This window comes from Orcinus orca, chromosome 13 (genome assembly GCF_937001465.1).
Source record: "Orcinus orca chromosome 13, mOrcOrc1.1, whole genome shotgun sequence".
In the NCBI taxonomy this organism is placed as follows: Eukaryota; Metazoa; Chordata; class Mammalia; order Artiodactyla; family Delphinidae; genus Orcinus; species Orcinus orca.
Window position 1 is genome coordinate 1,707,441 of NC_064571.1, and position 22,074 is coordinate 1,729,514.

The 22,074-nt window shown below is 50.6% G+C and overlaps 1 protein-coding gene across 1 annotated transcript in view; it reads left to right on the top strand.

Annotated features, from left to right (window-relative positions):
- Positions 1-1,385: 1,385 nt before the first annotated feature.
- Positions 1,386-22,074, top strand: part of ST6GAL2 (ST6 beta-galactoside alpha-2,6-sialyltransferase 2) — a 63,772-nt gene continuing 43,083 nt past the window's right edge. The window contains exon 1 of the mRNA XM_004277720.3: positions 1,386-1,713. The gene's annotated coding sequence lies outside the window, so the exon portion shown is untranslated. The remainder of the gene's footprint in view (positions 1,714-22,074) is intronic.

Sequence of the window (22,074 nt, forward strand, 5' to 3'; positions counted from 1 at the left end):
AAAGAGATTCTACTCACGTTCGCGTGGCTACTACCCGACCCAGAGTCCCCAGCACATAGCGGGCACTCAAATACTGAATGAACTGGGTATCTAGTTCATTGCTTTTTTCCTAAGAATCCTCAGTGAGGTCAATGAACGTAAATACATACGAATTTTAAAGTAGTATTTTTAATGAAGGATTTGTGTCTCCAAAATGTTAGCCCTCGCAGCGGCCAGGGATGGAGGGGCCAGCGGTAACTTTTGTCCCTCTGAGATGGGCACTACCTGGTAGTGTCACTCAATTCCTCAACACAACCTTGCTCCACCCGGGGGTCCCGTCAACCCGCACCCCAATAGCTCTGTCGGTCCGCGGGAGGACCCCCGCGCAGCCGGCGGCCCACCGCCTCCCACGCACACGCTGGGAGCGCCTTTAAGTTCAAAGACGCGTGTTCACCAGCAAACAAAGGGCGGCGCGGTCTCCGTCCCGGGACCAGCTGCGGTCCCCTCGGAAGGGAAGAGGGCCGCAGGGACAAACGGGCGTTCCGCACGCGGGCAGACGGACATCCGATCTGCGGCCCCATCCGCGGCTCCCGCTCCGGGTTCTCCGCGCGCCGGGCCAGCAGCCCGGGTGCCGCGGTCCCGAGAACTTTGCCGGCCCTCCCGGGGCCGGGCGCGGGCGGCGGGGAGGCCGGGCAGACACGGCACTAGGGAATTCCCGGGGGCAGGTGGCCCACTCCCGCTCCAACCCCGACCCCGGGCGCCTCGGAGAAGCTCCCGGGAGCGAGCGCCGGGCGGCGGCGCGGAGCCCCGGCCGAGCGGGCGGAACAAAGGGAGCCAGCGGGCCGGGAGGATGCTGCGCTCGCCCGGCTGCGCCCCACCCGGCCGGCTCCCGGGCTCTGCCTCGCGCGCAGGTAGCCCGGCCTTCGGCGCCGCGGGAGGGTGTGCCGGAGAGGGGCGCACAAAGACTCACTTCCGCGGGGCCAGGCGCCCCGACACCCTCTCTGCCACTTACAGCCCGTCCTCATCCCTGCATCCCTGCCGCCGGCGGGGCCCGAGTGCCCGCGGGTGCCACGCGCCGTGCCGGGCGGAGCCTGTGCAGGTGACCCCCGGAGGACCGGGGCTGGCAGGAGGCGGCGGCGGGGACAGGCGTGCCTTTTGAGGCCGCCGCGCCGCCCGAGTCTGCGATCGCTCTGTGTCAGAAGCGGGGCTCGGCGTGCACCCCCTGCGCCGCCGCGGCAGGGCAGCGGGGCCGGGGGCGTGGGGAGCCGACGGGGAACTTCCCGGGGCCGGTGGCCGCCCGCTAGGTGAGCGGGGCCGGGAGGGGAGGCCGGAGGCGGCCGCGGAGGCGGAAGGGCCTGGGGGCGGGGCGCGGCGCAGGCTCGGCGCGGGGGCCGGGAGCCCAGAGCTGCCGCCGGGAACAATGAGGCGCGCGGCGCGGGCTGAGCGCAGCTCCGCGCCGGCCGCCGCCGCTGCCGGGCGCCGAGCGATCCGGACCCGCGAAGGCGGCTCGCCGGGGCTCCGGGGCGGCGTCGGGAGGCTGCTCGGCGGAGGCAGGCGGGAGCCGCTGAGCCGCGCGCGTCTGGCGCCCGGGCCCCGGGTCTCCGCTCCAGTTGGCGCGATTGTGGGAGCGCGTGGCGCGCGCCCGAGCGGCCGCCGGAGAGGAAAATGTGACACGCTCGTCCCCGGCTCCAGCGCCTCGGGGTCGGGCGCCAGGAGGCGCGGCGTCCGGAGAAGGTGGGCGACCGGGGGCTCGGTGTCGGGCGGTGCCAGGCGTCTGCCGCGGGGTCGCCGCAGCCCGGGGGCAGCTCAAGCACCGGGTTAGACTCGGCGACCCGCACCCAGACCTGTGGGCGGGATGTTGAGGGCGGTTTGCGGGGGAGAAGCAGGAAATTCTTAAAGAGGTGAGACCCCCGGCAGGCCTGCGCTTCGGGGACAGGAGGACCCAGTGTGCCCCAGTGGCTCAGTAACAGTGATCTTTTCTTTGGGCTCTGGAGGGGAATCGAGGTCTGTAATTGTCTTTCTCGACCCCGCCCGCAGGCAAAACTGAGCTTCTTAAAGCTTAAAGTGCGTTCCACTGATTTCTAGTTTTCTATAGCTGAGGCGTTTAGGGGCAGAAGGGATCTTTAGAATCCTGAATACCCGGGTATTCATTCTTGCGCCCTTGGCGCGAGGAAAACTGCTTTTGAGTTGTTTTACTTTCCACCGTGTGCCGAGGGGAGATTTAATGCACTGGGGGTACGGAATGGAACATCCATCTCGTTCGGATTTTGCGATGCAGGGGGACAGAGTGAAGTTAAACTCCTGGCTTGAGGGAAGCAAGTGATGTCTCCTCCCAAAGCGATCTGAATAGCTGTTCGAAGAAGCCGTGCTTTCCAGGAATTTAAATGAGACTTTTTGTGATCGCCTTCCAGGTCTCTCCTCCTAGTACCATATTTGTTTTGTCAGGCTGAACTTTCAAAGCTGTTTTATAATCCGAGAAGCACTTTGGGAGAAAAGTAATGCTTGGCTGGATTTTTTGTGAACGTATTTTTAGTGGTCATGCTGAAAATTTGAGGAGAGACGAACCATATTTGGTCGAAATCTTTGCTTTCTGTGCGGTTGCTGTTCTAACGGTGAAGGGGCCAGCTGATCCTCAACGCGGCGGGCCGTCTGCTTGGTGAGGACATTGTTGGCGGACTCGGAAGGCATTTTAAGTACTTTCTGAACATTTTAAAAAGCCTCACGCGGGTTGCTTGATATTTACATTTTTTGACATTTTGGTCAACATACTTTGCCATATTGAACTAAAATTCGTGACCCAGGAGTTTCAAAACATTGAAACTCTGTTGTAGCAAACTCGGGGCTAACATTTTCTTTTCAAAGGAGAAGTGATGGCCTTGAACTTATTTTTACCCTGTTATTTTTCTGAAACTGGCAACCAAAATGTTTACAACACTTGAAGGCTGGCATTTCCCACTAATGCATCAGGGAAACTGTTGACAGCAGGGGAAGGATATTGTGATCAAAATGGGGAGTGTTCTAAAATAATGGGTGAATAATTGCCTTGAATTTTACAGCTAGGTTACAAAAAAGTCACTGAAACATTTGGAATTCTTGATACAATTTTTGTTGTGCGTGATAGAAACGAGCATTTTACCTCTTTGCTTGGTGCAGTTGAAGCTTCTGGACCTTTGAGCTGAATCTCCGTAGAGATTGTGGTGTGAGCCTCGGGTCTTGGTGGGGTTCTGAGCCCCGCAGTTTAGACAGGAAGGGGAGATGGTGGAAGAGAGTTCAGAGCGGAGACCAGCATTTGGTGAGCGTATTACGTACGCGATCTGGGAAGTAAAGACAAAGACATGAGGACATTTAGACCGGAGGATTCAAGGCTGAGATAATTTAATATTTGAAAAAATGTGAATGGATTTATTATGCAGAGAAGGGCAATCAACTGTTCTCGGTCTCTGATGAGGGTAATTAAGAGGGATAGGGTTGCCTCAAGGCGTGAAGACTTAAGTTGGGTCTGGGGAAGGATTTGTGGGTAGCCAGCGAGACTGGTTAAATAGGGAAGTGGTTGCTGAGAAATTCCTGTAGATGTTTGTTTCTGGAGCTCTTTTTCTGAGATTCTCCTCTTCCTGAGATGATGTAAGTGTGTGAGTATCTGATCTAATGGTTATACTAACTGAGATTTTATACTCTGGGTCTACAGTTTATCCAAGCGTTTCTCAAGTACTCCAGCCCGCCCTACAGTGACAAACTCATTTCTAGGCTTCTGTCCCTATCATTTAGGTAAGCAAATGATTGGTTCCTTTCCAGAAACTTGGAGAGATTTGCTCTTTGAGAAACTTTTAATTAATTTTCGGATTTGGTGAATTTTCTATTCTAATTTTGAATAGAAATATCTTATGCATTGATAATTGGGACAGTCTTTGTTTTTTGTCTGTTTTTGCGGTACGCGAGCCTCTCACTGTTGTGGCCTCTCTGGTTTCGGAGCACAGGCTCCGGACACGCAGGCTCAGCGGCCATGGATCACGGCCGGGCCGCCCCGCGGCATGTGGGATCCTCCCGGACCAGGGCACGAACCTGTGTCCCCTGCATCGGCAGGTGGACTCTCAACCACTGCGCCACCAGGGAAGCCCCAGTCTTTGTTTTAATATTCACGTCTCTTTAAGTGTACAGTGTTCTTCCCCCTCCTGGACCTTCTGTTATATGATCTTAAATTTTAATTGATTAATTAAGTGAACTACTTGCTTAAATGTCTTAGTGAAAGATAGTGCCTGCAAGGCAGGTGTATGTTAAGCTTTGAGATTTTAAGCATTGAAAGCGTCTCCTTAAAAAAGAACTATGGGATGAAATTGACAACTGACAGTAAGAGATATAATTACATAGAATCAGATACTAATTTTGGAATCAGTACAGTGCGGGTGTAATTTACACAACAGTTTTCAACGTTCTTAACAGACTGGTGTCAAGTCCAAACCCTGAATGTGCTGTAGAAGGTGACCAGCTACTGTTAGTGTGTAAACATCAGACTCTCGATTTAATACATCTGCCAGTTTTCTACCTTTGAGAGATTAATTTGTAAATATTATGAAATACATAGTGCACGGGCAGCAACATGGATTTATTATGACTCTCCCCGAATCCGATCATGATCTGAAATTCCAAGCCCCGCCTCCGAATTGATGGGGTAGAGTTGCAATTCAGAAGGCTTGGAGCCCACCTGGCCTGCGGGTGCAGTGGTAGTCAGAGTATAAAGGGGTGAGGTGTGGCCTGGGCCGTCCTAAGCTAGTGGTTTGGTCCAGCACTCGCATCCGTCCTAGACCTGCCACTTGGTAAAAGCTGGGCCCCAGCAGTGGTCTGGCTACTGTCTTCACTCGGCCGCGTGCAGGTTGTGGGCTGTCCCCCAGCACCAAGTCCCTCCTGCTTTGGGGAGGAATTGCCCTGTGGATGGGAATGACGTCAGACCACTGCCCACTCTCAGGGACTTGTGTGCACAGACCTGTCTGTGCCCCTCCTGGTTTCTGCTGCCCGCTGTGGTCTTCTTGAGGAAAGAATTCCCAGTTCCAGGCAGATGTTGTTTCTGACAAGGGTGTGAGGACTGGGGCTGCGGATTTGCACTGGACTTTCTCAGAGCGAAGCAGCAAGGAGGCCTCCTGGACGCAAGTCCTGCAGTGACCGGCGCGTGGTTTCCAGGGCTGCAAGGTAAAGACTCAGGTTAAACCTTCTGCAAGGTGTCCTCCAGCGCTGGGATGGCGTGGAATTGATAACGGTGTATTCTGGCGTACCGAAAAGCGGATTCCCCTGCACAGAAGAGAACGAGCATTTAGTTTTCATGCTGGACATCCCTGCCAACACCACATAGCCCCAGGGAGAGCAGTGCTTCCAAGAATAATGACAGCCACTGCTTCGGGGTCTGCACAGGGCACCAAGGGGTACCTTGGCCACAACCTGGGGGGCGGGGGTTATCATCCCCATTTTACAGATGAGGAGACTGATCTCAGAAGGAGGAAGTGGCTGCCTCCAGAGTGGGAACGTGGCAAAGCTGGGATTTGAGCTTGGGTTCCTGTGTCTCCAAAGGCCGTGCAGTCAGATGAGGTCCCGCCGCGCAGAGGAAGGGGACAGACTTGTCTCGCTGTCCTGGAGCCAGATGAAGACTGACCGGGAGCTCCCAGCCTCAGCCTCAGAAGGTTTTCCAGGCTGCAGGTGGGGGAAGGGGAACCTATGTCTTCCAGAACCTGGAGGCCGAGGGAGGCTTGAGCTGCGGTTCAAAGGTGGCTCCTGCCACTTGGAATAGCCAGGCTGGCAGTGTTAGGATGAAATTCAGGCTCACAAGATGATACAGCAGTGAAATTTCCAAGGAAAAATTTAAGCTAAGATTCAAGAGAATTACCCCTGTGCTTTGAGTTATTGGGAAAGGGAAGAGCACAAGCTTAGAAAGTAGTCTCCTGGGACATTTAGAAATGGATTGGCTAAAGCATTAGAGAAAACACTGTACAGAAAAATCCTGCAATGTCTTGATCAGAAGCCTCTGTTTCCAGAAGTTTATAATTCACACATCTAGTCCTACGCTAGGCTGCTTCTAGGATTTGAGCCTGAGAGGAAAATGCTTTAATAAATTTAGAACAATTGGTTTTGCATGTTCAAATTATACAAATTTTTCAAGTAGAGGTTCTTGCATGTTGGTAATTGTGGCTTCTAAAATGACTTGCATGTAAATTAAATTTGGGAAAGAGTAAATCTCGTAGATAATCCAATAGCTTTCCTGATTCAGAAATAAATGTGGGGACTTCCCTGGTGGCGCAGTGGCTAAGAATCCGCCTGCCAATGCAGGGAACACGGGTTCGAGCCCTGTTCCGGGAAGATCCCACATGCTGCAGAGCAACTAAGCCCAAGTGCCACAACTACTGAGCCTGCGCTCTAGAGCCCTTGAACCACAACTACTGAGCCCGCGCGCCTAGAGCCCATTCTCCGCAACAAGAGAAGCCACCGCAAGGAGCAGCCCGCGCACCTCAACAAAGAGTAGCCCCCGCTCACCGCAACTAAAGAAACCCCGTGCGCAGCAACGAAGACCCAGTGCAGCCAAAAATAAATAAATAAATAAATGTATGAAAAGAAAAAAAAAGAAATCAATGTGAAAAGCAGCTTCCTCGAAAGTGTGCTGGTGACTTTTTTGAAACATAAGTATATTATGTGTTAAAAGCCTATATTTGTACCTCTGGCCACAAATAGGTAGAAAAAAGTACAATTAATACAGGATTTGTTTTCTAACTGATACAGTTAACACAGTGACAGTGTCAGACTCAAGGTGCATGATTAAACGAATGAATTTGTTTTTACTAGTAGAAGAGAGATCTTACTATGTAAATTATACTTCACAGTCGGGAAAACTATATCCCCTGAGAAATCTCAATACAAAATAAAAGGACTGCCTTTTAAAAGAACCCCACGAGCACACACACACACACATTTGCACACACTCACACTTCAGTGCAGGAATACATCCCTGCATTGATATGTTTTTACATCAGTGATGAGGGGAGAGAACTTGAATTGGGACACGTAAGTATTCATGGCTGGGATTCACAGCTGTTGAGAAACAAACTGAGGAAGGACTGAACACTGGCCTTCTCACTGAGAGCGTTCTTTATCCTATGTCACTAATCTCTGGAGAATTCCAAATTACCAGTGGGGTAGGAAGATCTCAAAAATGTTTAGTGTTTAAACTGTACTCTTAGTTTATTATAAGTAGAACATGTGTGGGAACACACTTATTTCTGTGTGTGTGCAGTGTGAGTGTTCTTATAACGTCAGAGTCTTCAGGTACCCAGGGTGGCCTGCAGGATATGTTTGATCCTGGGGACTGACCACCAGAGGCATCTCTAGCAGGGCATCGGGGGCGCTGGGCCGGGCCAGGTGACTGGAGTCCTGGTATCAATTAGCTCCTGGCTACCGTGAAAGAGGTTGGGCCATTTTAGGTGTTCCAGGTCAACTTGAAGTTGACCAAAGTGGATGTAAGTCCTTCTCTCTCCTGGGGAACAGCTAACTCTTTCAAGTTACCCTGAATCGTAAAGTCCTCTAATCACTTCAGACTTTAGGTAAAAGAATTAAGACCATAAGCAAAAGTGTTTTGTTCCTTTTTTAAAAAAAATACTATACCCGCTAATTCCCAAGGTATTAATGCTTTTTGAGCAAATGACAAATAATGGGAAGCTGACGGTGCAACATGGCTTACTTGATGTTAACATACACGTGTATGTACATGTATGTAATGTGTATGAAGTATATAATCTCAATATTCCAAAGGGCAGTTTTCCCCCTTTGAGTCAATAGTGTGGTTACAAACTGTATTCCTCTGCCCTGTGTTCAAATTTAGTAGCTGGGAGAGTTGAGCTCATTAAGTAATTTACCTGACTCGATGCTTGGTACTTTATAAAGACCGAATTCAGAGAGGGCCATTAAAGAGATGATCTCATTAACTCTCTGAGGGGGGAGAGTGAGTGTCAGAACTGTGTTGATAGTAGGAGCGTGTCTGTAAGGTGTGCTGACTTCTGTAAGTTACACCCAGGCATTTCTCTGCTGGCCTCACTCTATACTTTACACCGCAAAATTCAAACATACTGTATTAAATATAATCATATCCTAGTAATACCCCACATACTGCTATCTGATACAAACATAGGAGGAGCAGAATTAATTTTTGCTTTGAGGTTTTTCTCAGAGGTTTTTCATGACTGGTAAGCATAAGGTTAGATGTAAAACCAGAAGTGGATTAAAAAAAAAACAACTTTAAATTGTATTAATTATTGTGCCGCTTAAGGAATAGAGGAATCCGAGACCAGGGGGCCTTTGTGTTTCTAGATGGTTCGTGGAACCCAGTTATCACATGGAACTCCGTGGGTGTGATCAGATGCGTGGTGTGCGTATTTTCCTGGCAAAATGAAACTTGCTTCACCCCAAATCTCCTCCATGTGGGTCCCTGCTTCTCAGTTGCCCAAATAAGATCTATACTGAACTTATCACACCGTATTGAAAATGAGAGGTGAGTTTATAACGTGGAAAAAATGAAGGGACCCTGCATGGTGGCCAACACATTTGGGAATAACTGTGCCCATGCAATGCAGGGCGACAGCCCTACATGCTTGGGGTGACGGCTCCAGCCGGCAGCCAGGTCCCTGCACCCCTGGACCCCAGCAGCTTGGCTGGAGGGCCATTCCTTAGAGCCATTGCTCGCCCAACTGAAAGGCGCGCATGGATTGATTAATTTGCTTTCCAGGGCATATATTTCCTATAAGCCCACGGACTCTTTTCTCTCAAGTGAAAATTCAAGTTCTCTATGTGCGGAAAGGTGGACATAGGACAGGATTCTAGGAGGAAGGTCAGGTGTGTGTGTTGGTTTGCTTTATATTGTATTTTTACACCGTGGGTAAAAGCGGGATTGATGGTTACAATTAGGTATGCAGACATTCCCCTTGTTACCCTGTGTACTTGCCAAGGACATTTTTCCTTAGAGAAAAAGTCCAGTGCCTTGGAACATCCAGTCACCCGTGTACCTCAAAATTAAATGTCCTTCCCTTGGAGCCGGCGGTGTGCAGGGTGGACAAAACACAGCGACTGTCGTGGCCCCATTGCTTGTGTGGGGAGAACGGGGAAAAGGAACGCTCAAAGCCTCATGCGTTTGTTGAACTCCAGATGCCGGGGGGGGATGACATGGAACACAATGGGTCTGGAGCATGTCTGTCTTTTCTCAACTTTTTTTTTTAATTCACAAAACTACGCTGACCTTCCTGTGACGTTGTTCCTGTCAGCTTCATGTATGCTCATGCATCAGATTTCATCAACCTCAGGTACAAAAGATCGAGGGGCAACAATGTCCCCAGCCACCTCCTGGGATCTCAGAAGGATGGGGAGAAGCAAGCTTAGGGTCCCCTTGCCAATCGGAGAGGCCACACAAGACTTGCCGAAGCATCCTGATTTGGGACACTGGCCTTCATGCCTCTTTCCTTACTGGTCCTCAAAGCAGGAGTGGGTGACATCTAGTGGGATTTGGGAAAAGAAAAGAGGTGCATAAAGACCTGACATCCCCATCTCACCCCACCTCCCGCTGCCACTAGTTTTTTCCTCCCAAGAGTTCAAAACTCTGACTTTCTTCTTCATTCCTGGGCTTCCCGCATCCATGTGTATAGTTGGGAGGAGGCTGTTCATTTCTCCTAGGTTCAGTTTTACTCCTGCTTCCTTCAGCTGTGTCTCTCTAACCAGAGGATTGCTACGTAGGAAAGTGAATTATTAAATCCTTTGCCAATGCCAGCTGTGCACACACAGATGAGAAGTGTAAAGTTTGTGACTTTCTGTCAACGGAATCTATGTGTGTCACTAGCTAGATCAAGAAACATTACCACCACCTCAGAAACCTCCTTGTACCCCTGTCTGGTCACTGTCCCCCAAAGATAACCACTCCCCTGATTTCCAACAGAATAGATCAGCTGTGTGTCACCTGCTTACATTCAAGTTTAAACAAAGTAACTTTTTAACAATTTAGTGTATGTTTCTGGAGTCAAGGCAGAGTGAACCTGGGATGAAATACTTGTTATGCTATTAAAGTAGGAAGTTTGACGTATGTTCATCCTTGAAACTTCTGTGCTGCATGATGTGCATTTTGTTGTTAATAACATAGGAGCTTGGTTTTGCCATTTGTTGGGCGCTACAGACCTTTCTTTCAATTCATGTCAACCACAGGGTCCAGCATAAATTTTAAAATTGCTAAAAGCTAGTGAGTGCCTTGTGCTCCACCCTTGAAGACATATGTTACCATATTTCAGTTTAATAAAAATAAAGGTGATTCTGTAGCATTTATATAAAAAAAAACTTTAAAATGAAGTTTTCCTTACTAACTGTACTTAATTTCATTCGGCAGGTTGTAGCCTCTGAACTGTGAATTGGTATACTTTAATATTGCAAGTGGACACGGGTAGATGGGTAGTTCTAGGAAACATTTTAAATGATATCATTAGACTCTCTTAGGAAATGTTCTTAAGGAACCAGCTTGTAGGAAAGTTCAGCGGGATAAGCAGCAAGGTCCTCCCGTACAGCACAGGGAACTACACCCAATCTCCTGGGATAAACCATAATAGAAAAGAATGTTTAAAAAGAATGTATAAATGTGTAAAACAGAGTCACTTTGCTGTACAGCAGAGATTAACACAATGTTGTAAATCGACTATACTTCAGAAAGAAAAAAGAAAGAGGGACGGAGGAAGGAAAGAAAGAAAAAGGAGGGAGGGAGAGAAGGAAGGAAGGAAGAAAGAAAGAAAGAAAAAGAAAGAAAAAGGAGGGAAGGAAGGGAGGAAGAAAGAAAGGGAAAGAAAAAGGAAGGAAGAAAGAAAGGGAAAAGAAGAGAGAAAAAGGAAGGGAGGGAGGAAGGAAAGAAAAAGGAAGGAAGAAACAAAGGAAGGGAAAGAAATGAAGGAAGAAAGGGAAGGAGAAGGAAGGAAAATTCCACAAGACATGGAAGATTAAAGTTCTATAGATTCTTCAGGGTTTTTTGTCCTCACAGAGATAGTCTACACTGCAATTTGGAAACAATAAATAAAAATCTAAAAACTAGAGAAAGCTGAAACCTCAGTACAGGCTCTTAGTGGCCTGGGCTGCACTTGGAGTACCCGGACCAACTTTGAGAGAGGTTTCCGCTGCACCAGATGCTCAGGTTCAAAGGGATGTAAAGAAAAGCTAGAATGATGTCTTCAAATGTGTAGCAAAGAAGAGAATAAGTAACTGAAATGTGATTTTAAAAGTAAAAAGGGTAACAGGCTGATGGCTTCATAAAGAGCTGATGTACTCAGACGGTATTGTATAAGTTCGGGATTTCCCTAAAGCCAAAGAGATCGGCTTAAACCCAAAGCCAGATGCCGATGGAGCCAGGTGGTGTGGGGCAGCCGCGCCCAGAGGGTGTGCAGGGACCTGCCCCTGACAATGCTGGCTTTTCTACGGGGCGCCCCTGGGCGTGTGCTGCGCCCCTGACAATGCTGGCTTTTCTACGGGGCGCCCCTGGGCGTGTGCTGCGCCCCTGACAATGCTGGCTTTTCTACGGGGCGCCCCTGGGCGTGTGCTGCGCCCCTGACAATGCTGGCTTTTCTACGGGGCGCCCCTGGGCGTGTGCTGCGCCCCTGACAATGCTGGCTTTTCTACGGGGCGCCCCTGGGCGTGTGCTGCGCCCCTGACAATGCTGGCTTTTCTACGGGGCGCCCCTGGGCGTGTGCTGCGCCCCTGACAATGCTGGCTTTTCTACGGGGCGCCCCTGGGCGTGTGCTGCGCCCCTGACAATGCTGGCTTTTCTACGGGGCGCCCCTGGGCGTGTGCTGCGTCAGTGGCTTCAAAATGCGTGACTCTGCTTCGCGTACCCGCCGGAATCTCCCTCCTGATGGAGACGGTGGCCTTTACAGTATCTGGAGGGTAAAGGGTGTCTATCATATTCTTTACAGAAAAGTGGAGGAACCTGCAGTGTTGGTAGTGGAAGGAGCGTTTTGTCTTAGCATGCGTTTCACAGGTGTCTCATCCCTTCTCGCTCGCCTCCTGCACCCCCGTCCATCGTCCTTACTGGACAAACCCAAAGCTCGATCGTGACCTTCCCTCTGCTTAGCTGCCCCAGGAGCCCGTACTGCTTCCAGGACACCGTCTGGGACGTTCAGAGCATCGTGTGCTTCTGGATTGGCCCCCGGCTTATGGTCTCCGCCCTCCCACTTCTAGGCTCCGACCACATTAGGCTGGATGTAAGGACAACCCTGGTTCTTCTCCCTCCATCACCAAGGCTTCCGTTACACACGTGCGCGCGCGCACACACACACACACAGTGAATGAGTGGTGCCCTTCCGTCTACAGCTCTCGCATTCCTCCTTACTGTGAGGTCCTCGCAGGCAGCCCTGAAGCTGCACCCCGAGCACTCAGCACACCTCACAGACTGAGCTCCCATGCTTGACGCACGTCAGCTGACGGCAGCTAAGATCCTATCAGATTGAAAGGACCACCGTCCGCTCCCTAAACGTGATTTCTGGAAGCAGAGAAAGGGCAGGATCTTATGTCTTTTTTTCGAGTTGAATCCCCACGTACACAACTCCCTCGGTTCTAGCGATCCAGTGGTAAACAGGACCTTGTCAGGACGAGGGACCGTGGGTCGGGTGGACCATTCTGTACATACATTATCTTTCGAGGTGCAGTTCATCCCTTTGGAGAAGCACATTTACGAGCTATGTTAGGAAGTCAGAGTTAAACCATTCAACCGTATTATTTTTATGCTTCTGTGAATCTCAAAGAGAAAACCTGAAATTCACCTTTTCATAATTATCACAAATGTAGTTGAACATCTTTGTTCTTTTTTTTTTTTAACAAAGTATTCAGAAGTGAGGGACATGTGTAATTGGTCAGTAATTAGTAAATAAATTGGGTAGGATCTGCCCACGGAGAGTTTATAAAAGCACTTGTCTCGGATTCATAAATGTATAAAATTCTAACAGTTAGAGCCACATATGTTATCAGCACCTGCTGTGATAATAAGGCTGCTGCTCCCCAGTGATGGGCTCGGTGGTGTTTGTGTTTGGGCCGTGTTTTTTCCTGCCTGCCCACAAATCATCTGTGAATAGATATTAAAATTTGGAAAATGTCCCTCTAGGGGAAAGCATAAAATATCAACTGTCTGTGAAAAATTGTAAATTCAGTGCCTTGACCCTGAGTTCAGACCCAGCAGGTGCATGTGGGGAAGCTGACACACACTCTTGGTGGGAAGCCGAGGACGGTGCTGTGTTGTGCCTCCCCTCCCGTGTGTCGCCAGACGTGGCCGCGACCTTAACCTGCCAGCGCTTCCACCCGGGCTGAGGGCACCTTGCAGTGACAGAGAGACAGCGTGTATTTGGGTCATTAGAGTTTAGACGGCGCTTCCTGTATTTTCAAAGCATCATCCTGGACTCACATCCTGTGTGCTAAGCGCTGTGCATTTCTCTCCCAAAAGGTCAAGTGAGAGCTCGCGGCAGGCCTGGGTGAGTCAGTTAATTAAAGGGACCCTTTCCCTCACTCTGAGCCCAACTAGAATTAAAACTAAAAACGTTACCAGTGGTGGGCTTCCCTGGTGGCGCAGTGGTTGAGAATCCACCTGCCGATGCAGGGGACGCGGGTTTGATCTCCGGTCCGGGAAGATCCCACATGCCGTGGAGCAACTAAGCCCATACACCACAACTACTGAGCCTGCGCTCTAGAGCCCGCGTGCCTAGAGCCCGTGCTCCGCAACAAGGGAAGCCTCCGCAATGAGAAGCCCGCGCACCGCAACGAAGAGTAACCCCCACTCGCCGCAACTAGAGAAAACCCACGCGCAGCAACGGAGACCCAATGCAGCCAAAGTAAATAAATTCATTAAAAAAAAAAAAAAAACACATTACCAGTGGTTGAATTTAGGGACTTCAAGTGATTCTCAGTGGGAAGTAGAACACTGCAGTAATTTCATGAAAACACATGGAGTGTCAAAAAAAAATACATGGGACATTTGAACGTACTGTTCTCTTTTTCCACTTACGTATGCTCCAGATACAGGATATCACTTGCAAATGAAGAGAGAGGAACCTAACTGGCTTTCCTCTCACCCAAGGAAATAATTTTTCAATCGCTTTCATAATCTAGTTAAGTGGATTTTAATGATTTCCTGTGTGTTGGCTATTAGCCGCCATGCTGCTGGCTGTGACACCTGGCGGTTCCACCTGGTGACACCCTCTCCCCACTGCCCGGGGTCTCCACAAAGTCACACAGACTGAGGTGTGTCCTGGAGACACACACCCGGCAGAGGAGGCTTTTGGGGTTGGGTCCCAGAGCATCGGGTGTTACTGACATTTATGGTAATATATTACAATGTGAAAAATCTGTGAAAAGTATTCCATTTTTAAGGACCTTAGCTCTCTGCACACCCTCGAGCCCTTTTAATTTTCCTTTCCTGCCATCTTAGTAAGGTGTGTGTTATCGGTTGGTTTCTCTGCACTTTTTAATTATGTTGTTGTCCTGCGCCAGGTTTTTGATAACTGGATGTGGTTAGAACATTCTGTTACCGGTTTCTGGAATTCCGGTGCCAGCCAGGAAGGCCTAACCCTGTGATGAAACCAACCCAGCTTCTGTTGTGCTCTTCCGGAGACTCAGAACCGTCGGGTAGTGAAACGGGTGTCCAGTGGATCCCAAGCTTTTAGGAGAGGGTGCGACCTCAGCCTAGACCTCGGTACCGGGCTAGCTGTTTTGCTTGTTTATTTGTTTGGTTTTCTTTTTTCCAACTGATGTTGACTCCTTGAGAACTTTACTCTCAGGCAGGGAGCCTCAAAGTCAGGACGATTTTGTGACCTCCGAGAAACTGATGATGAATAACTCGGATCTAACAAAAGCCTTTCCCTTGCTTACACTTCAGGAATATCTGAAGTAGGTGGAAGTTTCAACATTTGAGGCCCTCTTAGTGAATTACTGTGTTTGCTCACCAAAAGAATCGCGTCCGTTCTGTTTTTGGAAAGAAAGGCCTTGTTCTGGGTCCGGCGGAGGAGGTGATACGCACGCTGGCCTCAGCTCTCGGCCGGGTGAAAGGTGGGGCATCTCACTGTGGGGCGGTCGGGAGGGTTCTTCATCACGCGGTGGCCGAGTGACACCCCCAGCCCCCAGGTGGCTGTGCCGGTGGCTCTCCCTACCCCTCCCCACTGACCGTTTTGCAGACGGGCCCCCTGACAGGCACCCCAAGCCCGTTGACCACACCAGGCAAAGGGGGACCTGGCTCCACGCACGGTGGCCCCAGCGCAGTCCTGACAAACAGGTAAATAAGGGTGATCTGTCTCCCAGGCGCAGAGGCCCGGCATCCCCTGTGTCTAGACCTCCTGCGTGTCGGGGAGCGGGGTCCCCCGGAGCGGGGGGGGGCTTCAGCGTCAGCCTCAGATCCCTGCACTGCTGAGAGCAAAGCCTTGGCTGTCAGTCGAGTGAATGAGAAGCACTAAAAAGCAAAGAGATCCTTTCTTCCCTCCCCAGGGTTCTTCCGCCTTCTGGAAGGGTCTGACTGACAGCTCTGAAGTTGCCCAGGGACGGGAGACGGCGGCAGGGGCGGCAGCCCTGTGTAAACGCAGCCTTTCCCTCCCTGACCTAGAAAACAGGGGAGGGGTCCCTCTGCCCCCATCTCAGCGGGCTCCCCGGGACCAGCACAGCACAGAGTACAACGGGCAAGTGTCGTTTAGGGGCTTCTGGAGGAAAAGATGGAAAGAGGAGGCAGAATGTGTTTTCTGTTTGCCGGAGGAAATGAACAGAGTCGCCTGGGTTTGGTATTTCCCGGAGTGTCTGAGTGGAAGGGGCGAAGCTCTGTGCGCAGGGAGCTCCAGACACGCGGCCGTCTTCCCCTGCTCCCCGGCCGCCCCCGCAGGACGGTGCCCTTCCAGACCCAGATCCTGACCCAGACCCTGATCCAGATCCAGAATCCTAGGGAGTCAGTTGGGACCTCCCTCCCCAGGACTGTCTCAGCGCTGTTCACCTCTCCTGTGGACCGTCCTGTGCTTGTGGGTATCCTGGCCACCTCCCCAAATCCTCTCCAACACCCCCCCACCGACCATTCCTAGATGTGGGAGCTTATCTAATTTACTTTTGTGTCACCAGGGGCTGGAAAATTCCTCCTGTAGATATTTGCTGAATCAAAGACATTCCTTTCATGGCGGGCATGGAGCTCCACCCACTGACTCTTTTTTTTTTTTAATGATTTTTTAAAATATTTATTTGTTTGTTTGTTTTCTTTATTTTTTGGGCTGCATCGGGTCTTAGTTGCTTGCAGAACGCAGGATCTTCGTTGAGGCATGCGGAATCTTTCATTGTGGTGCGCAGGCTCCTCTCTAGTTGTGGCCCACGGGCTCTGTAGTTTGTGGCATGCGGGCTTCCTCACTGAGGCATGAGAGCTCAGTAGTTGTGGCGCGCGGGCTCAGTAGCTGTGGCACGCGGGCTTAGTTGCCCCACGGCATGTGGGATCTTAGTTGCCCAGCCAGGGATAGAACCCGCGTCCGCTGCATTGGAAGGTGGATTCTTTACCCCTGGACCACCGGGGAAGTCCCACCCACCGACTCTTTGTCCCATGGCTGAGGTGTCTTAGAAAGGGATGGATGGCTCTCCTTCAGGAATTCTGCGTTTCATAGGGTCGTTTTTTACTGCACCCACTGCCTGATTCACGCTCTTCAGCCATAACTAACACATGTGGGAACAGGTACATTCTGAGGTTAGAAATTTCCTTCTTAAGAAGAGAAGCAAGTTGGCTTCTTGTGATTGTCTCTGAAGCCCCCAGACTCTACCCTGAGGGTGGGTGGGCGAGGCTTTTCGTCCTGGATTCTGTCCTCGCCTCCCCTCAGCCTCTCTCTCTGTCTTTCTCCGACACATCACGTCATCGCATCCGCATCAACACAAGCTCTGTGGAGACGCGGCCGGGGGATTCCAGGGACTGATCTCTGCTTTGGGACTTGTACACAGATACTTGGTTTCTTATGGCAAGTGCTAACAATTTATGACCTGTGAGAAGTTTCTCTGCAGTGTAAGGGAGGTCAGAATTGGACATTTAATCTGAAATCCACATGGCCCTCAGTTGAGAGTATGGGTGTTGGGGAAAAGAAGCAGAAAGACTTGGAAGTTACATGAAACTCATCAGTTCTTTGTTTTTAGTAGGATTTTTAGAAATGCCTCAGCCATCCTTGTCTCTGAAAGTAGACGCTTTGCTAATTCTCCGTTGGGTGACATAGTTGTGTGTTCCTGGGTCAGAGTGATGATTTGCTCAGTGAATGGAGAAAATGCAGCTTCAATGATGCAGAGAAAATAAGAAAAAAAAGGAAAAAGTCAAAGGGGGTACACACATAAGGGTCAGGTGTCCAGATCGCTAACGGTGGAATCACGACAAACATTTTCTGAAACTACGCGAATCCCGCGGCCCTTCGAGGGAGGCTGAGGGAGATGCTGCCAAAGCCAGTGGGATGTGAGGTCAGCCCGGCTCCACCCTGACTCTGCCACTTAGCAGCCATGTGACAGTGGGCCGGCTGAGGGACCCCAGGGAGATGAGAAAGGACATGGTATGGGCCCTTGGTCGATTGCGTTTCTTTCCACTTTTGGAGCAAGCTCTGGTTCTAACAGGAAGCTTGGCCGCCCGGGGCTCTGGGGTCCCCCACTTAGTTCCAGAGGTGACATGTCACCGTGCATGCACTCTGAGTCTTGCTGAACTGCTGGGCACAGTGGCGCCCGGGGATCCGTGCTCCAGGGGCATCACGGCTGCTGCATGTGGACGAGGCGCAAGGGTTGGTGGTCACACGTGGGACACGTGTGCTGTGCACGTCTGTTCTGCTGGAGCACATGCTTCGTGGTCCCATTCTCCCATCCAGCTTCACTTAGAACACACAGACTCAAAGACACAGCTGTGAAGAACTCCAAGACAGGGAGAGGGAAGCAGAAAACCAAGGCTGGCCCTTTGCATGTGGGTTCCCATGGGGCTACCGGCCACGTGCCCGTGAAGCCGGCCCTGGTGATGTCTGACGGATTCTTAGCCTCTGTCTCCTCTTTGTAACATCGAGGCAGTAACAGTACCTACAACTCACAGGCTGTCCTCAGGTTTAGTGACTCCATTTACTGCTGACACAGTGGCACACTTGGCCCCGGTGGACTTTACCCTCTCAACTGCCAAGCGAGGCTTCAAACACAGACGGCCTGATGATGCAGCCTGGGGCACTCGGTGTCACGTCCAGAACTGAGCAGGCTGCACGGAGGCTTCCGTAAGTCACGGAGGATAAATCTCATTGCCCTTTGGAAATGAGTCAGTGTCTGTACAGATGAACAGCAAATAAAATAGAGCGCCTGAGGGCTTCCCTGGTGGCGCAGCGGTTGGGAGTCCGCCTGCCGATGGAGGGGACGCGGGTTCGTGCCCCGGTCCGGGAAGATCCCACATGCCGTGGAGCGGCTGGGCCCGTGAGCCATGGCCGCTGAGCCTGCGCGTCCAGAGCCTGTGCTCCGCAACGGGAGAGGCCACGGCAGTGAGAGGCCCGCGTACCGCAAAAAAAAAAAAAAAAAAAATAGAGCGCCTTCAGTGCTTTGAAGAGCAAGCGGTTTCATATAAGTACAAGACCTGGCTTCCAGTCCCTGTCCCTTTCCCGGGGAAGCTGGCTTCTTCCTCTACATCTCAGCATCCTCACCTGCAAAGTGAGAGCCTCAGAGGCTTAGTGGATCCTGAAACTTGGACATCATTTATCTTAGGTCCAGTCTTACAAGGAGACTGGACCTAAGATAAAAGCAAAGACATAGCAGTGTATACAACAGGACGTGATGGGCACCAGTAAACCAGCTTTATCATCGCCGTCCTGTTGCCTGGGCCCTGGCAGCGGTAGAGCTGGAGACCCTCTCCCCACAGCCGGGGCTTTGCCGGCAGAACCGATGCCCACGTGCGCCTGTCACTGCCATCCAGACACCGGCTGTCTGTAGCTGTATCGTACCCACGTAGAAGGTCTGAGCTTGTACTTCCTGCGTTTGTTTAAAGGAGCCCGCGTGTGTAAAGCCCTCCAACAGGCTGCCCTGGCGTAAACACTGCACAGTCGGCTTTTTCTGGGTGGGGTGAGGTGTTTGCTACAGCTTCCTTGTCAATGTTCCGGAACTTCGTGAGCCACTTATTAAATTATATTAAAAACAAAGGTAGTCAGTTCTCAAAACTCATCAGTTCCTAATGATTTCGTCCCATTTCCTGTCCTCTCTCTTCCAGGAGTCCTTTACATCTATTTGCATCTGTGTGATACAAATACTGACCCGAGATGAGCTTCTGTGCATCTCTTCCCAACTCTGAGTTCAGTGACGACACGTCAGTAGTTTGGAATTGGCCGTGGTGGAAATACTTACACCACAGAAAGGGGCAGATGTTAAAAGTCAGATCAGGGCTTCCCTGGTGGCGCAGTGGTTGAGAGTCTGCCTGCCGATGCAGGGGACACGGGTTCGTGCCCCGGTCCGGGAGGATCCCACATGCCGCGGAGCGGCTGGGCCCGTGAGCCATGGCTGCTGAGCCTGCACGTCCGGAGCCTGTGCTCCGCAGCGGGAGAGGCCACAGCGGTGAGAGGCCCGCATACCGCAAAAAAAAAAAAAAAAAATCAGGTCTCCTCCCCCCAACCCCCTTCCCCGAGAGCCGATTTTAAAACTCTTATCAGCACATTACTGAATGGGGATGAGATTCAGAGAAGTTCCTTTTGGAAGGTTTGTTACAAGCTGTGTCTATTGTGGACTATTCCAGACCCACTAGAAAGTGTGGGAAAGGGGAGAAGGAAGAAGGGGATGAACGTTCTTGGAGCACCTTGCTGGCAGTACGCTGATTGGTATAGAATCTAATGAAAATCCTCTGGAAGTCCGGCTGAGCTGCACGATGGTACCTCAGCCGTGCAGGGGAGGAACCTGGTCTCTGGTTGGATAACTTGACCTTATTTATACAGCTTATCAGTGAAGTCATGCATGTCGGAAAAGTATTTGAATTTAGGTGTTTGTGACTCAGCTCCTTAACATCTTTCTTCGGTAGAATGGAAATCTGAATATGTTTTGCAAAGGTAATAGTGTTCAGCGCTCTGGGAAAATTTTTCTAAGTATAATTACACTCTCTTTTTCCTTTCATTCATTTATCTGTGCATCAGGCATGGAAAGTTCCGCCGTTGGTTCTGCCTGTAGGAGAAGCAGGCACCCGTGCGGCGCCGGGTAGCCCAGAAAGTGGCCAGGGAAGGATGCCCAGGCTGGTTCTTGAAAGGTGACAGCCCCAGTTTTCCTGCAGAGGAAACAGCCCTTGCAGAGGCACTTAGATGTGAGCCGGGCATTGCGTGTGGGGTGCAGGGTTGCAGGTGTCAAGGTGGAGGCTGGTTTGGGGAAAGGGGACGGGGATTGTGAGATTGTGGCCAGACAGGCGTCTATGGGTAGTTCTGTGGGTAGTTTGGGGCTTGCTGCGAAACCACCTCTTGACCGCACGGTGGGGCAGGGGTGCAGGGCCTGTCCTGTCTCCCGCCCTTGGATTTCAGTCACTCACGCAACCCATCCGAGGGCCGACATCCAAAGGGAAGCTTCTGCAATGCAGGTGTGTGGTCCCTGCCCCTGGGATTTTGGTTCAGCAAGTCTGGAGCAGAGCCCAGGAGGTTTCATTTTTAACATACGTGCAGCAGCACACACAGAAGTATCGTTCTACTTCAGTGTCTTCACCACCAGGAAGAGAGGACACACACGGTAATAATAAGGCTCTTCCCAGCTTCACAGCCCTCTGACACCCAGTCTCCATCTGTCCCCACGATCACCTCCTGAGATGTTCAGGGCCGTCGTTACTCCTTATCTTACAGTTGAGAGAGCAGAGACAGCAGAGGTTAATTAAGGAGCGCAGGTCCTGCCATGGCACCTGGGGGACCCACACGTCTCCCCATTTGCCAGTGTGTTTTCCTCGGGGACACAGGCCCCAGGAGTCCTGCCTGTGTGCCCTGGATGCCACCTCGTGGCAGTCTGCTCCGAGGCCAACCTCAGAACCACCGTGCCTTGAACGGGGGACCACCTGGGCTCCCCAAGATGTCTTGAGCTCCACTGGGATGATTCTACAGACTTTACAGCATAGTAATTTGATTCTCAATGTTCCTCCTATTCAACTCCCGCAGCATTCTGTTCAGCTACTGAACTTTATAAAATTGTGGAAGTAAAATCCATGATCCGATCTATTTAGTATCATTAGATGACAAGGAGTGTAATGCTAGTAGAAGAGATTTCTGTGGGTTTTAGGTATTTCCATCTATTTCCATCTCTTAATGACAGAGAACAAGACAGAATGAGGGTGTGAGCTTGAGCCCGGGGACCTGTGTTCTCATTCTGTCCACCACCAGCCAGCTCTGTAGCCGCAGATGATGCACTGCCTGTCCCCAGACCGTGGGTACCTCAATGCAAGAAAGAGGAAGTGGGAGTTTTTGTAAGGTCTCCCCCAGCTTTTGTGAAAGCTCCCAAGTCTCCCGGGTGGAGGGGAAAAAATTATCAGCACGCATTTCATGTTCTGTGGCTTTTCCAAGACAAACAACACATTTACATTGTGAACAATGAACTCATCATTCTATCATTGTGTTCCTCTATTTGGGGGGGGGGTAAAGTAGAAATATATTTTATTCATCAAATTAATTAGATTTAAAGTAGTTCAATGATGTATTTTCTCAAGTGTTGAGTCACTTTTCTCTCCTGCCCTTCTCTGCATCCCTCTAGAAACTCGTTCTTCTTATGTGACCCACCTGTTTAGTCCCCGCGTAAAGGCACTAAATGTAAAAGATAATAAAATTGCATTCATCTCGGTCCACGCTTCGCAGTTGTCTTCACTTACAACTGATACTTTGTTTTACTGTAGAAGTGGGACTAAAAATGTATACTCAAATGAGAAGGGCAACCAAGTGAGAGGTGCTTTTTTAGCGAGTAATGCAGAGTAGACCCACAGGGGCCATACATGGCTGAACTTGAACTTGACATTCTGAGAAAACCAGAACATAGTGTATTCTTTTCCTTTGAATTCAAGGTAATAACTGTACACTGTTCAGAAATGAATTCCGATACAGATTTTTATCAAACTCATCTGACATT